At 38.0% G+C, this 14,085-nt stretch overlaps 1 protein-coding gene and 1 pseudogene across 3 annotated transcripts in view; one reads left to right on the forward strand and one right to left on the reverse strand.

Annotated features, from left to right (window-relative positions):
• Positions 1–14,085, reverse strand: part of PTPRN2 (protein tyrosine phosphatase receptor type N2) — a 722,783-nt gene that overhangs the window by 222,711 nt on the left and 485,987 nt on the right. The gene's annotated exons all lie outside the window — the stretch shown is intronic.
• LOC106540982 (GTP-binding protein Di-Ras2-like) lies at positions 7,867–8,455 on the forward strand (annotated as a pseudogene).

Genomic DNA, 14,085 nt, shown 5'->3' on the forward strand with positions numbered 1-14,085 from the left:
ATCCAGGTCATGCCATGTTTGCTTATCATGGAGGGAGGGGGGGGAAAGATATTCAAAAGAACAGCATAAATCAAAGGGGGGGGGAGAATAGACAGACTCTAGTAGGTAGTTAAAATGAATCAGCATTCAGCCAGCCAGTCACCTTTTAAAGACAAAAAGCTGAGCAAAAACAGAAAATTCAAAAAATAAAGTTAAAACCCAGGCACGCTTAAGAAAACGAACTGCTGAAAGGAGAATGTACACCTATGATTTTCTGGTCACTTCCAAAGGGAACTGGACTCTTCAAGACTTCCCTTCCCAGACTGGTCCATAGCCTTTCAAAAGCTGTCTTGGGTCATTCCTAAGTGATCCCATTCAAATCCAGAAAGCACCCCCGCTTTGGCAGCAAAATCAGAAGATTGTTGGCAAGAGAGAAAAAGCCTCTTACTTCAGCAACCATCTTATGGATATCAGTTTAATTGTGTCGACATGACACACTTCAGTATTCCAGAATGCTGGTGAAAAGAATGAGGCATTGGACTAGAACTGTATTTTTTTAATCTCAGCAGCTTTAACTGTGTGGACTTCAATCACATAGAGCCAATGCTTTGGAACTGATTGTCACATCTGCATTAGAAGGCCCAACATTTAACTGTAATTTAAACGCAAAAGAATTGTGAAAGAATAACCTATTGTTTTCCTAAATAGAAATTATGGTAATACATAATTACCATTTGCAAAAAAAAAAAAAAGTGAGTTCTTACCATGCTCCCATTTATTCATTTATTTATTTATTTATTTTATTTATGTATGTATGTATGTGACTCAGATTTGTTTTTGGATTTCAGAGCAATAATTCCGTATTAGAAAAGCAAGTGGTGGGGAGATGGAAACAAGCAATGTGAAAACAGTAGATCTATAGAGTATCAGGAAATCACAGTAAATTGTTTGGTATTTACCAGTGACGTGCAGTGAGGTTTATGGCTGGTGAGGCAAGCGGGCAAAAGCCACCCTGCTGCCCCGGCGCTAGAGGCAAAAGCCGCCCTGCCGCTATGTCTGACATAGAGGCATCTCGCTATGTCCAAAAGCCCTGCCGCTATGTCTGACATAAAAAAAGGTGCCAGCCCGCATGCCAGCAGAGGCGGGTAAAACACACACACACACACACACACACACACACACACACACACACAACTTACAATAATACAATTACTTACAAATTACATTAACTTTGAATTCCTCCCCCTCCCTCTGACCCACATACCTTTTCCAGCTGTTTCACAAAGGATTTCAACTCTGCTCTTGTCTGCCATGATGAAAATGTAAAAATATAAAAGGAAAAAGGCAAGAGCTGCTGAGGTCAGGCTGGGCTAGCTGCTGCCGGAGTCCCCTATGGATGACTCTGCTTAACTGTTTAAAAAAGCCTCTTTAAAAAAATTCCCCTCTGCAGGAGGAAGCGAGAGAACCATGTGCCTCATCTACATAAGGAATGTTTCGGCTTTTAACCCTTGCTTAACTCTGCTCGAGTGATCATAAAGTCAGATTAAATGAGGCACATGGTTCTCCCGCCTCCTCTTGTAGAGGGCACTTTTTAAGAGGGTTTTTTAAACAGTTAAGCACTAAGCAGAGTCATCTACTGTGACTCTGGCAGCAACTACCTCAGCCTTTTTCCTTTTATTTATTTTTTCTTTTCATGATGACAGCAGTGAAGCCCTGCCTCCCCTGCCTGGATGTCACTGGTATTTACGTATTAGTATTGGCTTTTACTACTAGAAAGGGGAAAATTGGGGAATATTTTGCCACAAATGCCAAAACTGATTGCCTGCTCTTAAATACAAAGATGGCATAGGTGGAAGCTTTTGCTCTTCCACCTCATGTGGCAAAATTCCTGGGCTGGCTCCATCACTTCCATCTACAACCAAGGTCTTCTAAATGAATGCCAGATTCATCCCCAGGCAGGCTTCCAATTTCTTTCAAGACTTTCAAATGCATTCTGCTGCAAATATGCAGATTGTATATGAGTATGATAGATGATGGAACAAGGGTGAGCATTAAAATAGGCTTGGAAGGCCATTGCAATAAAGTCCTTTTCCAAATGGTGTGGAAGATCATTGGTTTGTAAAATTAAGATGGCATGAAGCAAGTACAATAGAGAGGCTTAGCATACGGGCATGATCTCATTAGTCCAGAAATTGAATAATCTTGTAATTCTTCATTTCTCCTTCTTGTTTCCAGAATTCAAAGTGATGTAAATAACCTGATCTCTAATTTTATTCTCCCAACACCCTGTAGGATATAAATGTCTGAGAGGTACTCCCTGGTCCAGGCAACTAATGATTTTTCACAAACAGGTCCACCCATCAAAATAAAGTCTTATCTTAAAAGGAAAGACACATTTCTTCTAATCAAAACTGCATATACCCTCTTTTCCCCAAAATAAGACCTCCCTGAATAATAAGCCCAACCGGGCTTTTGAGCACATGCACTAAAATAAGCCCTCCCTCCCCCTCCCTGAAAATATTGTGACACAGCAGCAGCCGTGAGGCGACCACGCTCGCTGCCTCCTGCACCTCAAAAATAATAAGACCTCCCCAAAAATAAGGCCAAGTGCTTATTTCAGGGTAAAAAAAAATAGGACCCTGTTGTATTTTCAGGAAAACAATGTACATACTAGGTCAGTGATGGGCAACCTTTTTGGCGTGGTGTGTCAAAAATCGGCAAAAAATCGAGCATAACTCGCGTTGTGTGTCACTTCGACAAAAACATAAGACTCTCTGTGCCGGCCTGACTGGAGAGAGGCGCGCACTGTTCCCGCGCTCCTCTCCTGCGGGTCCTCCCTCGCCGCGCTGATGACGTGTGTGCGCACGGCACGCACGCCTTACCAGCAGCCCCTGCGCTCAGAAAGGGGCGGCGGCGATACAGTAAGTGAGTGTGGGCGGGGGAGATCACATGTCCCCCCCCATTCCTCCAGCACAGATTGTTTCATCCTCGGTGGCCGTGCAGGAGCCGAGGATGAATCGCATGAAATCCTGTGCGTGTCACCCCAAATGGCTACGCGTGTCAGCACTGACACGCGTGTCATAGGTTCGCCATCACTGTACTAGGTCAATAAATAGATTTTAAAAATGCTCAGCCTTTATCTTAAAAATGCATCCTTCAACCCTTGGGAGATCCTCCTTTTCAATTAAACGATTCCCAACACAACTTAGATACATAATTCTGATCCTGCAAGAACATTGCTTCCTCCTGTCCTTGAAACTTCTCCAAGTGAGGAATTCTCTGGGATAGATATGACTCTTTCATTGAACCTAATAGGTATAAATTTCCAAACAGGCAAAATAATGCATGATACAAAATCAATTTAAGAAATTCGCTGCCATAGAATCTGTTGATAGTTCCTATATTTGTAGACTTTCAAGGGGGAGTAGAAAATATAATATTGTGTAAACTAACAATAACTATTAATAATAGGGCTTCATCAAACATCTCATTTTAAAGGTATTATGTCCTTGAAAATAAGTTGCTGTGGGCAACTATGGAACCTTTATAGAGTCATCTGGTGACTATTGAGAGAAGCAGTTGCTGGATTAGAAGGTTATATGATCTGTTTTCAAAAACACATTTGATGTATTTTACTTTAATTAAAATAACGTGATGTTTAATAAATTAATTAACGTTAATTAAAGTTAGCTCTTCAGAGTCTTTCCTAACACCTGCTACCAAGTATTTTTAAATGTCAAATGCCAGGAATTAAATCTGGACTTTCTACATCCAAACACAACCTATGTTCCACCCTGGAATTTCAGTCCTTAAAGTAAGGTTGAATATATTTTCAGGTGATGGACAGCCTTTTTTTGTCTTCACTCAGGCCCTCAAATAGCTCTTTTCTAATTCTGAAGATGTTAATTCCTAAAAAAAAACCCTAGAAGATCTTATCTTAAACATTGTCCTTGGTTGACAAGTTTTCAATACATATGTTTCCAATCTTAAGCTCACACACATTTTTTATTTGTTAAAGATGTGATTCACAGAAGAGTAAGAAGCTTCGATCACTTTTGGCTTCATCTCTATTCTACTGTTAATGAATATAATTTCATCAACAGCAAGGTTGCATCCATGAATGAAAAAATTGGGAAGCCACGTTTTCATATAAGTAGGTTTCTTATAGAAGAAGAATAATACTCAGTAGTAGCCTCTGGACATCAACAGTATAAATAAGCTCTTTATGTCATGTGCTGATGAGGTGATTAAGTATCATTATAATGACTTGGCTTCTCTTTTAGACTACTAGAGCATGTCTATTGAAATGGCTAGAACTACCATTAAAAGCCACTTTATTCTAGTCTGCTGATAACATATCAAGAGGTGCTAATGGTAAATTTGATAACAGAAGAGATGTATGTTAATCATTTCTAATTTATCATATAGCATCTTTATCATTTCTCAGTTTGTATTCTAAAAGTTGTGACTCTGCAGACACCTCCCAGATCTGAAGAGAACTCACATGAAAAGAAACATCATCAAAAGAAGAGTAGATATGTAAGATGGTAATCCACTTCCAGAAAGTTCATTAATAGCTACAGAAGAAAATGACCAATGGGTACTTAAATACATTATTGAATAAATGACTGAATGAGAGAAGAGAGATTATTATCTCAGCAGCACAGTGAGTAGAACTGGGGAAACTGAAATTGATGGAAATACATAAAAAGAAGAAGAAGGGGAACCGTAACATAATCTAGATGGGAGAGCACCAGAGTGGAGGTGGTTGATTGAGAAACAACAGATCCCACCTCTCTTCATCTTGCCTCTGACCTCCCTCTTTGTAATTTGATAAACAAACAAACAAACAAACAAACAAACAAACAAACAAATGAAAGCCAACCAACCACATTTGGAGTAGGTAGAATTCTGGTGTATCTTATTTATTTCTTAGGAAATTGTGAGAGTACAAAAGCTACATTAAGTATATTAGTTACCGAAAAAAGAAGTGTCTTGCAAAGTGAAAGAAAAAACTGAGAAAACCAACTTTCTCAATCCCATTTTCAGAGAGGAGAGCTACATATCTGTAGTCACAAAGACTACAAGATCAGATTTGCAAAACCTGGATAACTACTAGAGGGCAGCAAATATCTGTATTTTTCTACTGATAGAAGGGAACATTTGTAGCTCAGGATTGAACTGTGGAGTCCTTGGTACTCTCTGAACTTGGCTATTTTCTTGCAGACATTTCATTAGCAATTTAAATGTCTTACCAGAATATATAATGAAAACTACTTAATCTCACAACACACAAGCAGACTTAACCATAGTCTCAACTATGACACTGTGAACGTCCTAGACCTATCCAAGTCCTAAACTTCCAGAGAATTCCTGGAAGCCTTGCACTCAGACAAATTACCCATCAATAGGCACATAGACCTAAATAACACCTAGGTTGCCTCAAAAGAGGCAACCAACAAGCCAAAAATGAAACAAAAAGATCACCAGCAATCAACACCCAATTGAGCAGGGATTTATACCAACATTGATATTAGACTAACAACCAAGAATTTTTTTGCCTAATGTATATGTATAAGATGTGGTTGCAGTATTAATATTATTATTTATCTCTTAATATTTTTACTTCCCTCTTTTATTGCCTATACACTTTGGCATTGTGATTTGTGACATTATTATTATATTCTGTTGCAGATACACTGAATGCTTCTGTACTGGAGATAAATTCCTTGTATGTCTAACCATATTTGAACAAATAAATAAAGTGTAAGTAAACACTACCCCAATCAGGGAATCACCAGTCTAAATGCTATTACTATCATCACAAGATGTAAGCTGTTCCAAGTAAAGCTGCTTTGAAATTGATTGATGATGATTCTGTCAATGCTGATGGTGTTCAAGTAATGCTCCAGTTGTTTTGGAAATGCATGTCAATTATTATTGGTATTGTCTTTGCTTTCTTTTGCCCCTGTCAGTCCACTTCTATTTGCAGATCTTTATATTTTGTGACTTTTCTCCAATTCTTTCTTTTCTATTGTGCTGTTTCCAGTATTGCTATGTATCTACTGTATTATTGTTAATGTTACTCTCAAGGCAAAATGAAAGCATTATGTGTCACACAGTGCAGTGAAGTGCATTTCCAAATATCAAGCCACAGATTTTCTTTCTGATTGATCTTTTCTTTTTATTATATAAACCCCAAGCTTTTGGAGGCATGCATCTTGAGCTGCTGGGCTGATAGGGTGGTTAGCAAAATCCATGCCAGCTTGCTTCCATCCTTTTTCATTTATGCTACTGGTTCAACAAACACATTTGTGACTGATGGGGGAGAAAAATGAAAAATTGCAGCTTGGTTACCCAGACAGGAGACACGGAGCTTAGCTTAGCACCCATGACAGGGAATCTGAGGCTCAGACAGAGCAAAAAACCCTATTGCCTTTTTCTATTTGGCTATAAAGCTTCAGGGGTGTGTGTGTGTGTGTGTGTGTGTGTGTGTGTGTGTGTGTGTGTGTGTGTGAGAGAGAGAGAGAGAGAGAGAGAGAGAGAGAGAGAGAGAAGGAGGGAGGGAGGGAGGGAGGGAGGGAGGAAGAGAGAGAGAGAGAGAGAGAGAGAGAGAGAGAGAGAGAGGGAAGGAAGCAATGCCATTCTATTCCACAATTAATGTAATCCAATATTTCAACCACCAAATAAACATTGACAAAATGATTGGAGTCTTTATTACCATTTATGGCAGAAATATCTTATATTGGTGTAAGTACTGAGGTCACATCTACAAGATCAACACTTGTTGTAGAATTGGTGTGTCAACTTATTATTTTGATTTCCGTTCCCTTCCCTTGTTCAAGGTCTCATTTAAGAGTTACATCTTCTCTTCAACTTTTCTTCCTGCCCTCATATTTCCAAATCCATCAAAATGCTTTTACAGGAAAATTTCACTTTTGCTAGTTATATTCCCATACTGCTGTAGGCCTAAACTCAATGCAACACATTAAAACATTTACTGAGTCTCTATTTGGTTATTTCAAGCATCTGGAAATGGCTAAGTGACTAAGCTTAGCTCTATTATTTATCCAAAAGGCAATTATTCAGAAATTGTGCATATATTTCAAAGTACTCGATAAAAACTTAGAAAAACACAAGAGAAAAGAAAGGGGAAATGCATTTGATAGGTGTTCCAACATTTCACTGCTGTCTTGCTTTTGAAGGATTTCTTGAAGTTTCTTGTGGGTTCTAGGACTGATAATAGTTTCCTTATTCCTAGTAATTGTATCAGAGATGTGATTTTGCTGTAGAAGTTGAAGAATTAAACTGAATGAGAAACACTTCCTGGTGATCACTGTGAACATCTATCTACCTATCTGCCTACCAATCATTTGTATTGACCTATTTATATATAAATTACAGGCAGAGGTAGCAGATTCGCACAACCCAGACAAATGCAAAAAACTGAGGCAAAATGATCAGTATTTATTTGGAAGCAAAAACTGGTATTTTCCCAAGTTTCATATCCTGAAACTTGATGCTCCAGTGTTATAACAGTGGTGCAGTGCTGCACTGACCCTCCAGTGCTAAATCTGCTACCATTGAGTCCCTTGCTTAAGATCAAGAATGACTGGTATAATTTAAGGTGGCTTTTCAAGAGCTGAATAGTACTTAAATGTCCAGTGGACTCCTTGATGCTGAGCTTGATTGTTTGAAGATGTTTCATTACTCAACTAGATAATAGCAGCACAATTCAGTTATCCATGGAATCATCAGGAGTCAGGCTTGACTCTAAGATACTGTTTACCTTTTATAGATTTTCATGTAATGCTAATGGAATGGAATTTGGGAATTGTCAAGTCTGTGCCTATTCACCAAAGGAGCATGTAAATTGAAGGTTCTTCCTTGATCTCCAGCTGAACACGCAGCATGCTAGAGCAAAGTAATGATTACTGAGTGGTTGTGTTTGGAGCTGCTGGTGTTGGTAAGAGTTCTTTGGTACTTCGTTTCATACAGGGGACCTTCTGGAATACATACATCACCATTGTTGAAGATACGTATCACCAGTTGATCAGCTGTGACAAGAACATCACAGACACCACTGGAAGTCACCAGTTCCCTCCATCTCAAACAGCCATGCATTCATGTTAGTATATTCTGTGACCAACAGGCAATCTGTAGTAGAGCTCTAACCAATCTATGAGCAGATCCGTCAGATCGAAGGAGACGTTCAGAAAATCCCAATTATACCGGTAGGAAACAAGAGCGATGATCCTCAAAGAGAGGTGGATACCAGTGAAGGAGAAATCCTTGCCACAAAATGGAAATGCTCCTTCATGGAGACCTCAGCCAAAATGAACTACAATGTGCAAGAGCTTTTTGAAGACCTCCTTAATTCGGAAAAGAGAAGAAATGTAAGTCTTCAAGTGGATGGCATGAAATCAAAGCAGCACTGAAAGAAGGATAACTGAGAAGCAAATGTTCTGTGATGTGACACCTACTTTGTGGCTAAAATAAGAGTGCAGTCTTGATCTTGCAGGACATCTATTCAGAGAAAATTCTGATTATTGAAATTTTCAGAGGCTAAGTATACCTTTTAAGATATTAGTGTTAAATGTGGGTTGAATAATTTGAATTTAAACTTAATTTAAATTTAAGAACTTAAGGGTGGTTGGATTTTGCATGTCCCATGTTGTGCAAGCATCAACTATCCCTACTGCAAACTGGTCAATACTGTTCTATGGTCAAGTGCATTGCAGGCTTAATATTATTTTTCCACTATTATCAAAAATGGAAAAAGTGAAAAAAATAATATTAAGCCTGCAATGTACTGCTACATTTTAATATTTTCTTCAATTTGCAACAATTTGAAATTCTTTTACAAATACTAACGTAAATAAGCAAATCACACCAGGATTCTACTGATGAAACCAGTACGATTAGACAGTACTATATCTAATGCTTGCGTATACTTGGAGCAAAAAATAAATGCTTACAGATAGAACTTAACGACAGTAGTTCTCTGATTACTGTAGATTATTTGCATTATTTATGTGGTCCTTCAAATATGTACTTTTATAGGAAAGAAACTTTGCTCTCAAATGTTCCAAGTTAATATGTAAGTACTTTGTATGTGGTAATTCTACATTGGCAAGATTTTATGTGGATGATTAAATTAAATGAGTTTTTAATGTGAAAAAAATCAGCACAAGTCAGATTGGAGTTTGTTTCTTGTTTATATTTGGTAGCTTGCCCTGGAAACATTGGTGGGAATATAGTTTCCTCCTTGGTAGTTCATTAATTAGATTATTGTTTTCTTTCCGGCTGTTTGTCTGATGTTGATCTCTGCTTATCTGAATGGAGAGAGCCGAGGTGGCGCAGTGGTTAGAGTGCTGTACTGCAGGCTACTTCAGCTGACTGCTAGTTCAGCAGTTCAGCAGTTCAAATCTCACCGGCTCAAGGTTCCTTCCGAGGTGGGTAAAATGAGGACCCGGATTGTTGGGGGCAATAAGCTGACTCTGTAAACCGCTTAGAAAGAGCTGAAAGCCCTATGAAGCGGTATATAAGTCTAACTGCTATTGCTATGGTGGTGGTTGGATGGAATATGTTCTAGGATTGTTTTGTTTTCTTCCTAGGATTTTTGTCTGTCTGTCTGTCTGTCTGTCTGTCTGTCTGTCTGTCTGTCTGTCTGTCTGTCTGTCTGTCTGTCTATCTATCTATCTATCTATCTATCTATCTATCTATCTATCTATCTATCTATCTATCTATCTATCTATCTATCTATCTTCCTTCTGCCTATCTTGCCATGGGGCTACTCTAGGCAGCTTATAACTCTAAAAAAGAAATGAAGAGTGCAAGACATTAGAACACCAAAATAAAGAATGAAAAAGAACACAACAAGAATAAAACAATATATGCGTATTGATGTCTGATTTGCATGAATGCCAATCAGTGCTGGATTTCTATTTACTACCAGTTTGCTTGTGCGCGCGCATGCTTGTGTGTGCACATGATGCTTCTGCACATGCACAAAAGCGTCTGGGTGGGTGGGTGGGCGGAGCCTCCAGCCTCTACTACCAGATCGCCCAATCCAGGAGCAACCCACCTCTGATGCCAATCTTTTTAGGAAATCCCTAGTGTTTTTGGATTTACCATGGTTTGGGTAGCAAATAGTTTCCGGGTTGAAACTATGGTTAAGTTTGTCAATGTATGGTGATTTTTCTCCTGTCTGCTAGTTGGTGCTTGGGGATGTACTCTGCTAGTTTTCTTTCTGTCTGTCCCATATAGTAGCTGTAAGTCCTTGCACTATATATTTTAGATGACTCCTACTTTTTCTTCATGGGTTAATCTTTTGGTCTGCTTAGAATGTTTTGAAGAGGTTTAGCTGGTTTATGTCCTATGGTGTTGCCATGTAATAGTACTGTGGTTGGTCATTTGTGGGTATATTCAATATTTTTGATGCATGGTAATGTTATCCTTTCGTGGGTTGTATTGCTTTGCTATAGCAGAGGTAGAATGCAGGAGTATCCACAAGGTATAGTAACTAAAGTCAAGATGTTGATATGCAGTTGATATGATATATTTGAAATTCTGATTTTCTTCGTGTGTGTCATGAGTGTGCATGAAAAATATGTGGAACTTTAACTGACCTTTGTGGCTATCATTAGCCCTTTTTTTTACTATACCTTGTGGACACCAGTCATAAATGATGCCAACTGAGTGAGCAAAAGTCCAATTTAAAATATGCATAGGCAAATTAATTCACTGAGGGCCTCTGGGGCTTTAAAAATATTCACTTTAGCATAAATTTAGCTATATATTGTTTAGCAGGAACACATTACATTTCACAGGCATGCTATTAACATGGCTAAGATGATGCAATGAGGACATAGGAGTGGTGGTGGTGGAAGAAATGAGAAGGAACCAGATCACCGAGAAGACTTTTAGCCTGTAAATACATCCGTCCCTTCTTTTATACAGATACTAATCCCTTTCTTCTTCCTTGGCTGGAATGTTTCCAGAAGCTCAACATGAGCAAAAGGCTAATGAAATGTTCTGTTTATAGGCTCCAATAATTGCATATTTAAGACTCACAAGAAGGTTACAGCTGGGTTTAGCCATGTGAGGCCAATCTCCAGCTTTTAATAACTAAAGACTGTTTTTTTCTAACATGGCTATGAAAAACCAATGTAAGGAAAGCAGTTACACAAAAGGAAAAAAAAACACACACACACAACCCATCTCCGTTAACAAAAGCCCAAAGAACCAAGACTCCGTATTACACATCACAATGGAATATAATTTAATGTATATTTTAATGAAGCAGATTTAACCTGCAACTATTTCCTTTGCAAAACACCTAAAATTATGCCTGGGTAACTGAAGTGCCTCAACTTTTAGAGGGAGGGGCCCTAATAGAATTTACTGTGGGTAGAGAAGAGATGGGCAGAAGTCACTTTCAAGTTCATTTGAAAGTTATTCTGCAAAGAGAGAGAGAAAGAGAGAGAGGGGAGGGAGTGAGGGAGAGAGAGAGAGGAGTGGGTGGTGGGTGGAGGAGTGGGATTTCATCAATTTCTTTTGGAATTTACCTTATTTCAAAGTGAAGGTCTGAATTTTAAATAATTTTCTGTCAAAAGAAGGATTTGTCAATCAATTAACAATCAAACACAGCCATGCATACAAACACACACTCACACAAACAAACATCTTGTGTAGCTCTATTTCTCATTGTCTCACCTGAGAGTTCCTATTTTCAACTAAATTTGATTGTAGGAGCCTACTAAAAAGAGTTAAGGCTTTGATTGCATGGTTGAGGCCACCATATAAACTTTTGTTCTCTGCACTGCAGACATCTCTGATAACCACAAAGGGAACAGTTTAGATTGTGATCTCATAATCACCATTTTGATCTTTCTATTCTCCTGTTGACCAGCTTGCCTATTTGGATGGACCAGGCTTTGGGAAGAACAAAATGTAGCACAAGATAAGAAGAGTAACTAGATATGGAAGAAAAACAAATAGAAAACTCCTTCTGGAGAAATTCCCAAAAAACTTAAAACACAGCAGGAAAGCTAATGTGCAAATATTCCAAGTCATCCAGATGTTTTCAGTTGTTTATATTTTTATCATTTACTAATTTTCTGTATCACTTCTATTCTTGGGTGACACTGCCACACACATGCCCATAGGTAGTAATTATCCAAAGGGGAAAAACTTTTTGAAATTCATTTAGACAATGAATTCCATTTTGAAATAGGTCTATGAACTACTGTAGTTTTTAAATCATGATTTATGGTTCAAGATGATGCATGAATGCATCCGGTTGTGGGTTGTTCATAAAATTATGGTTAAATAATCCATAGTTACTAAAATAAATTATATTTGCTGCCCATGTCAAATTCATGAATATGGGTAGATAATAGTAGTCAAAACAACAAACAAAGGCATAAAACAAAAACAAAAAACAGGAATACCAGTAATCTGCAGCCAAGATAAACACAACCACCAATATCAACATCATTAGCCATGATGGCGCAGTGGTTAAATGCAGCACTGCAGGCTACTGCTAGATCAGCAGGTCAGCGGTTCAAATCTCACCGGCTCAGGGTTGACTCAGCCTTCCATCCTTCCGAGGTGGGTAAAATGAGGACCCAGATTGTTGGGGGCAATATGCTGACTCTCTGTAAACCGCTTAGAGAGGCCTGAAAGGCCTATGAAGCGGTATATAAGTCTACTGCTATTGCTATAATGTGATTTGTTTGTTTATGATTTAATCTAATTTAGTCAATATAGTTTAAAACACCTTCTTCATTGTATGGAACCAGTGCATTGCATTCTTCATTCAATAAACACACCGAAGCATAACTTAACAGGTTTTGCAAACCCAGCATAGTCAAGAACATTACTACAGTGAAAGCAAAAACAAGAACTCATATTTTTTTTATTGCTGGAAATTGCTTATGTGTGCTGAAAAGAAGAAATACAATGCTGGACTTATTCATTTTCCTTTGTCAAGAAGGAAAATAGGATTGCTATATATCTTTAAATGACAACATGTTTTTATACAATTCTCTACAAATATTCTGCCACCTAGAAACACATTTATTACAAAATACAAACCCTGTTATACGCAGTGATGAAAGCAACTGAATTGCACTTAAAACCTCTGTTAGACTCAATTTTAAGACAATCAGAGCTGCATTATTTTGTGTCATGCAAATATCTATGAGAAAGAATTATCACTTTTATTTTGCTGAGTGACATGAATTTGCTGAGTGACATGATAGTTGGTAATGAACAAGTAGAAACAGACTTGGTCATTCAGATGTTCAAGAATGCATGGTATGCTTAGAAAAATAGTTGCTTATTTCCAACATAGGTTTTAAGCAAATAACTTTTCACATGTATCCAAGAATTAATATACAGGTAATCCTTGGTTTATAACCAGTTGTTAATGATCATTTGAAGTTACAACAGCATTGAAAACAATTATTTACAATGTGTCCTCACATTTACAATACATCCAATGTGACCAGTTTCCCTACGGTCACAAAATGAAAATTTGGCCACCTAACAACCAGCATTTATTTATGACAATTGCAGTGACTTGCAGATATCAGATCTCCATTTGCGATCTTCTGATCTGGTTCCGACAAGCAAAGTCAATGAGGGAAACTTAACTTACATGACAATTTTGTGATTCACTTAACTGGGGTGATTTGCTTAACAACTGTGACACAAAGGTTCGCAAAACTGGGCTTGACTCAACAACTGCCTCTTGTAGGAATAAAGTTCCTGTCCTGATTGTGGTTATAAGTCAATAACTACTAGCAAACACAAATGTTTTATTGATTTATGGCTAATAATGAAAATTTGAGAAAATTAGTTTAAAAAAAGATGCTGAGAAGTTCTGAAAGTGGAGCTAAAATTGAAAGTGTGGATGACCTTGGGGAACAAGGGGAAGAGATGCTGTCTTGAAAACAATCAGACAAGAAAATGAGGAGCCCTCAATAGATTAATAGTCAGAAAAATAAACTTATGAAGGACCTCCCCTAATTGACCAGGCAGTAATGGTAGTGATAAGTGGTACCTTACAAGTCGCAGGATTTTGTTAATACAGTTTTA

Source organism: Thamnophis sirtalis, unplaced genomic scaffold (assembly GCF_051295495.1).
Source record: "Thamnophis sirtalis isolate CommonGarterSnake01/CBP01778 unplaced genomic scaffold, rThaSir2_p1.2 scaffold_4, whole genome shotgun sequence".
Lineage (NCBI taxonomy): Eukaryota > Metazoa > Chordata > Lepidosauria > Squamata > Natricidae > Thamnophis > Thamnophis sirtalis.